The following is a 6,651-nucleotide window of genomic DNA, read 5'->3' as shown; positions in this document are numbered from 1 at the left end:
GACCAGGTGCTTGCACTTGGGCGGATGAGGTGCTCTTTAGACCTTCCGAATTCGTAACCAGGCACGAACCTTATTTTATATCTCTGGTTATCCGTTGCAACAGAGCATAGCATGGGATCCAAGGCCCATTTGCCTTTTTCCTTGGATGGCGACTCTTCTTTGTTTAAGGTACGCCTCGAATCTGGGCTAGTCCCCGAATCGAGAGGTATCTCACCTTTTGTATCGCCACTCATGCTGTGAGGGGCACTTCTTTCGAGAGTTCCCTGGTAGAGCTCTCCATTCACGTGGATGATCCTGAGACTTAGTGTGGGGCCCGTTCCCCGCCTCTCTCTCGGATCGGGGTCCACAGGCTGGCGACTCTGCTGGGGACTTCTTGGAACATTGCCTAACTCTGTTAAAATGCCATTTGTTATTAATTTTGAAGAATTTTGAGCTAAAATCATTATAAATGAGAATGTAATCGCTTAGAATCCAGGGGCACCAAATAGGTGTTTAAAACAAGGGATTCACACACTACACAACATACATCATTTTTTATTTTCGTTTTTCTTTTATTGATTTTGTTATTATGGGCTCCACGGGATAGATACAATGCGTGCCAGATGGGATGTCATTACCCTACTAGTACTATTGTATCTATTTCCAAGCTATGCGCCAGAGCTGCAGCCGTAGACACTGGGTGTGCTGGTGTTCTACAGCAGCCGATGAGCGATGAACATACTCTGTATAATGCTGGGTGTGCTGGCATTATACATCAAGGGTATGGTCATAAGCATAGTACCCTGCAGAAATGCCTGGGCCCTACTTTTATTTCATTATATTATGTATATATATTAGCTGCTCCCTTTAGAACCAAAATTAGGAAACCCTTGTTAGGACATTATATATATGTACTCATATAGGACGAACATATGCGACCAGCATATGTGAGCCTAGGATAAAAGTTTGCCTACCCATGTAGTGTCGAAAAGGCAAGTCACACCGTGATTGCCCGCCGCGTTATCTAGTACACTCACATGTCTGTTTTGAGTCAAGACTTCATTGACTCCTCTAGATTAGACTAGGGTTTGTGCCCCTGGTTAGGATATATATATGTATATATATCTATCTATTGATTATTAGATTAGGGCCTTCTTATTCAGTGGATTTTCTTATCTAATTCGATCAATCCTATCGACCCATCTTCAAGATTTAGACCTGGCCTATGACCTACTTCTGTCATTTTGTGGCCGTGGTCTTCTTTCTGATCTACTGATCATCTTTGATCATGGATGGAAAATTCAGTGCTGCCTATTATATCCTTCTCCTATGATTGATTCTGATCTGATTATATTCCACTTGTTTGATTGCGAGTTTATCTTGCTGACATTCATTCGAGTGTGTGTTCTTGCTGAGAGCCTTACTTTATCTTAACCCAGTTGGCATACTCTTTGTGATTAGCAGCTTTAGACCCTCTCTATATAGTCGTTATGCTGCCGAATTTTCTGCAAATATCTTGAGTTTGGTCATTATCCTGTAAACTTGTTGACCAACTCTATGTGCTTATCTTACCGCATCTCCTTGCATAGATGTTATGCTGCCAGATTTTATCCGTGGGAGGATATATTCGTATCATCTTTTGTCTCAACTTGCATATGAGATTTTCATTTGATTACCCTATATTGAACTATAGTGTTTGTCAATTCCATGGCGGGAGTCTGACCTTGTTGACTTCACTCATTTTCAGTACCTATTTCTATTCAACCCTCACCTGTTCTACGCGGTTCTTACTAAATGGCTGAATCTGAGGAAACACAAATGGAGATATTGGACATGATGAAGACTCTCGTCCTACGGGTAGCAAATATGAAAGAAGAGTTGACCCGTTTGAAGGCTCAAGAAAAGGAGAAGGCACCCATGATTTCTGAGAATCTGCCTATTTTAAACTCTCATCTGATTACAAGCCTGGACCAGTCTGAGAAGTCATCAGTGCATAATGTTGATAATGGACCACATATCAAGGAGAAATTTTGTGAACATAAGACCAAGTTAGACAAAGGAAAATCATTACTAGAAGAGCTTGGGATATCGGATTGCGATGGTGAAAATAAGAGGGTTCAGAACAAAAAGAAGTTTGACCTTAATGACTATGTCCTTTTTCCAGATGTTATCCTCCCTCCTGAGTTTGAAGTTCCTAAGTTTGACATGTATGACGGGATGGGATGCCCGAGGAGTCATTTAAGGTCATATATTCCTGTATTAGAAATGAAAGGCCTATCTCCAGAGCAGATAGCCAAGTTGTTTTCACTCTCTTTAACCGGTGAAGCTAAGAAATGGTTCTTCACTTTACAATTGAGGGATATCACAAGTTTGAAAGATTTAGTTGACAGGTTTCTTGATCGGTTCTCTTATGGAAATGTAGAGGAAGTCATCCATTATGAGCAAAGGTCATCCAAGTGGAAACCAGATGGAATGAAATCCTTTATTGCTGAAAAGGAAATGAATTATAGTAGAACCTCCCTTCAACCTTTAAAGAGACCTTTTGTTCAAAAAGAAAAACCAGCCAAGGAGTTGAAAAGAAAATTTTCAAAATTACCTTGTACACAAGCAGCAGCTCTCAAGAAGTTGGTTAGAATGGGAAAGTTAACCTTACCACCGTGTTCAAATCTGTTGAAAAACTCAGAGAAGCAGAATGATGGTAAATGCTATTGTTTGTACCACCAATGTCTTAGCCATAGTACCAATTATTGTGTCGCACTGAAGCACAAGATCCAAGACTTGATAGATGAGGATTCCCATATTCTACCTGAGCTCAGTACTTATCAGAGACCTCTGAGACGGGATGCGTATGTTTTGAAGTCAGATGAGGATGATGGATTCATTCAGCCTCTCGCAAAACCAGTTATTTCTACCTCCCACTTTCCAAGTTCAAGTGAACCGAAGCATGTTCCATATATTCTGAGAATCGAAGATGATGATCCTGTTCAGCTGTCTGCAAAGCCAACTGTTATTGCTCATACTCCGATACCGAGTGGCAAACTAGCTGTGAAAGGAAAAGAGTTAGTGTTTGAGATTCGGGAAAGTTCTGTCATGACTAAGGAGACTTCAGGGAGATCAAAGGGTGGACATCAATACAAGCCAGGTCATCCGGACTTTGTAGGATTACCCTTTCCGAGATTCTTACTCCGAGATTGGACTCAGTAATTGTCATTATCATGGAGGAAGGCGTGCTACTCATGAACATCAGTGCTAGTTCCTTGTCTCAGTTCAAGTGTCATGTTTCAAATGTCATGTGTCAAGTGTCATATTTCAAGATTTATTTTCCGTCAAGTGTATACTAGCTCTCGTGTTGAGAGTTAGTGCGTCTTGTAGTGTCAATAAAAAGAGTGTCATGTTTGTCAGTCTTGTTCATTCAAGAGTTTGTTGTTTCCGTTCTTTGTCAAGTCCAATGTAGAGCCCATTGAGGCGCGTCAAAAAAAAAGAAAAAAGAAGAGAAAAAGAGTGTTACCATTGTATATACAGTTTTCAATCCAATAAAGTTGTTCATTTTATATCTTTGATGTTCTACGATTCACTCTTGATCTAATGTTTAAAATAACTAAAGACACCCTTTTCGGATGAGAATGCAGACGAAATTCCCCTCGAGATCTGAAACATGATCAAACGAGAGGAAGAGCGTCGAGCATAGCCACTCAAAGAAGAAATCAAAGCTGTTGATAGTGGTATTGAAATCCGAAACTCGGGAAAGACTGATTGGCAAAACTTTATCTCCCGAGGAAAGCGAGGAATTGATAAACCTATTTAGAGGGGTTTGAAGTAGTCTTGCTGATCCTATGAGGATAAACCAGGTAAATGCCTTGTTGTGATGAAAAGCAAGACTCCATCGGCTTTAGACACTCAGTCGAAAAGTAAGAATTTGAGAGGGATGAACATCAAGCATTAAGTGAAGCTGATGAAGACATTGAGAGATGACTTTCAGAAAAGAAAGCCATAGACTTGATCCCCAAGAAGAGCATTTGTGTTGTACATCTTGGTGGGATTTCAAGTCATCGTATTCAGATAGTAAGGACAGTTTTTATGTCCAAGAGAAAGAGAATATTCAAAAGAAAGAAAAGCATGAGAAAAAGAGACAGAAGGAGCAGGGAATGTGTCCCTAAGACAACATCTTGGAAAAATCAAAGACCCAAGTGATGGAGTCTATGAGATGGATTGAATATCAGAATTGTCTCCGACATTTGGAGATTATCGAGAGCGGTATAATCTTGAGCATAAATTCAAGATATTCGAGAAGCGCACAAGTTTAAGTAGAGCACCGTGGTTGAAGTTTTGCTTGCAAATACCGCCAGACTCTCGAAAAAAAAAAAAAAAAAAAAAAAAAAAAAAAAAACTCTCGAAAAAAAAATAAAATCAAAGTCTTGAACCTTATTCCTCAAAAGCTTGTACATCAAAACATCAGGAGGCCATTTTTGGACGTTTGAGCCTTTATAGCCAAAATCCCAATGTTTAAAAAAAAAAAATCCTTTGTGAGTCCTTTGAGCCAACGTTTTAAAACCAAACAATTCTTTCAACCATATATTAAACCAGAGGCATTTTATGCACCTGAACTACGTCATGACCTGATCCCCAACTCTTCGGGGGTACGTAGGCAACTTGATCAACTCAGGTTCGGTCAAAACCTTGGGGATAAAAGCTAAATCATTCCCCTTCCAAAATTTTGAAGCTAAAAAGCTAAACCATTCTTTGTTAAACCCCAAAGCGAACTACGCGGATCTGATCCTCCATTTTTGGGGTACGTAGGTAGTCTGGCAAGACCAGATTCGGTCCAAATCGTTTGAACTTCTGATATCCAACCCTTTTGAACCCGAGCCTACCTATAAAGTTCTTCTGGTGAAACGAGCAAAGGTTCAAGGCAATTGAAAACAAAAACAGAAGGAAATGAAAAGAACGAGAGTCTGAAGACCCACTAGGTTGAAAACCCGAAAGGGCGGCCTAGATAAAGTCATGTATTTGCTAAGTCGATAACCAAAGAAGCCGGGTTATGCAAAATGAGGGTAGCGGTCCAATGGATTGAAAACTTGAAGAGGCAATCCAGTCATAGGCGAAGACTTCCCACAAAAAAGTGAGCTGATAAGACATGGAAGGAGTTCCTCGATTATGAAGAATTCTGAAGTTTGAGTAGTATGAGAATTCCAGGCAAAAACTGAAGCAAATGGTTTGCTAAACCAGAAACCTGGAATGCAATAATCAGGAGTTCCCAGCAGAGGAGACTCGAAGAGATAAAAAAGCAATCACTACACTGGGCAGGATTTTGGAATCCAAGTAGTGTCAGTGAGATTTTACTTTGACACTTTTCTAAACTAGGGGCATTGAAACTGAGCAATCCAAGGGGGTAATAACCATGACGGAAATACCGATGGAGGAAATTAATGCCTCTTGACATGGTTTTTGAAATTATTCTGAGAGCGGCTAGCCTTACCATTTAAAAATACACACAAGGTCTAAGGGTGAATCAAAAGTGAGTCAAGTCCCTTGAATAATGTACATTTTCTTTGATAGAGTCTTGGAAGTCTGTTCCTCATTCATATTTGTTTTCCTTCAAGGTCCAAGTCATCTGGCACTGGAAGAATGGGTGTATATTTTCTGAAGTGATAAAAATGAATAGACCCTGGTTTAAGTACCAGAGAAAAGCGAGAAATATCTTGTTCAGAAATGTTGAAGATGTCAAATTTCAAGCAGAAGGTGGTGGAAAGAGCGAACCTCAAATAGTGGTCAATGAAAGGAGAAGTCTTTGAGCTTAGCCATTATCCCATCTTTATTCCAAAGAAAGAACCTATACAAACCCAAATTTTCCTACCTATCCTGGTTTTACTTTCCTTGGGACTCTTGTTATGGAAGTACAATACACTAGGGGCATCTTTTATGACTTGCGTCATAAAAGATATCAAGAAAAAAAGGCAATCAGTGTCAATGTCTTCAGTAAGTTGAGATAAGAGATGTAAGAGTATATCTCGAACCAAACTTCTAAACTCCTTAGACGAGTCCACTCTCCTGAAGAGTCAACTTCCCAAGAAAAATCAATTTCCTCAGTGAAGTCTAGAATTTGCTCCCCAACCTTCTAACCTCAGCATAATGCTTTTTATCTGTTAAAGAAAGGTCAATACGTGGAATTTTCTTCAAGTTTCTTGAGTTTTATCTTCAGCAAAGATCATGCATTTTCAATTATTCTTGGCGAAGAATGACTTATTCACCTTGTGAAATCGATCAAAGTTAGTCATTTCTTCAATCATTTCAATGAATTTTCCTTTCATTTTAAAAGATATTTCTGCCTTTGGCTCCGTGATTTGGATTTTGGTCATTTCTTTCACCATTTGAAAGATTTTAAAAGATGTTTTTGCCAATGGTTCCGCGATTTGGAGTTTGGTCTTTTCTTTCACCATTTGAAAGATTTTAAAAGCTATTTTCGCCAATGGCTCCACGATTTGGAGTTTGGTCATTTCTTTCACCATTTGAAAGATTTTAAAAGCTGTTTTCGCCAATGGCTCCGTGATTTGGAGTTTGGTCCTTTCTTTCACCATTTGAAAGATTTTAAAAGATGTTTTTGCCAATGGCTCCGCGATTTGGAGTTTGGTCATTTCTTTCACCATTTGAAAGATTTTAAAAGCTGTTTTCGCC

This window comes from Tasmannia lanceolata, unplaced genomic scaffold, assembly GCF_043159265.1.
Source record: "Tasmannia lanceolata isolate RefF3 unplaced genomic scaffold, GAP_Taslan_0.1 ptg000037l, whole genome shotgun sequence".
Classification (NCBI taxonomy): domain Eukaryota; kingdom Viridiplantae; phylum Streptophyta; class Magnoliopsida; order Canellales; family Winteraceae; genus Tasmannia; species Tasmannia lanceolata.
Note: the sequence above shows the minus strand (reverse complement) of the source record.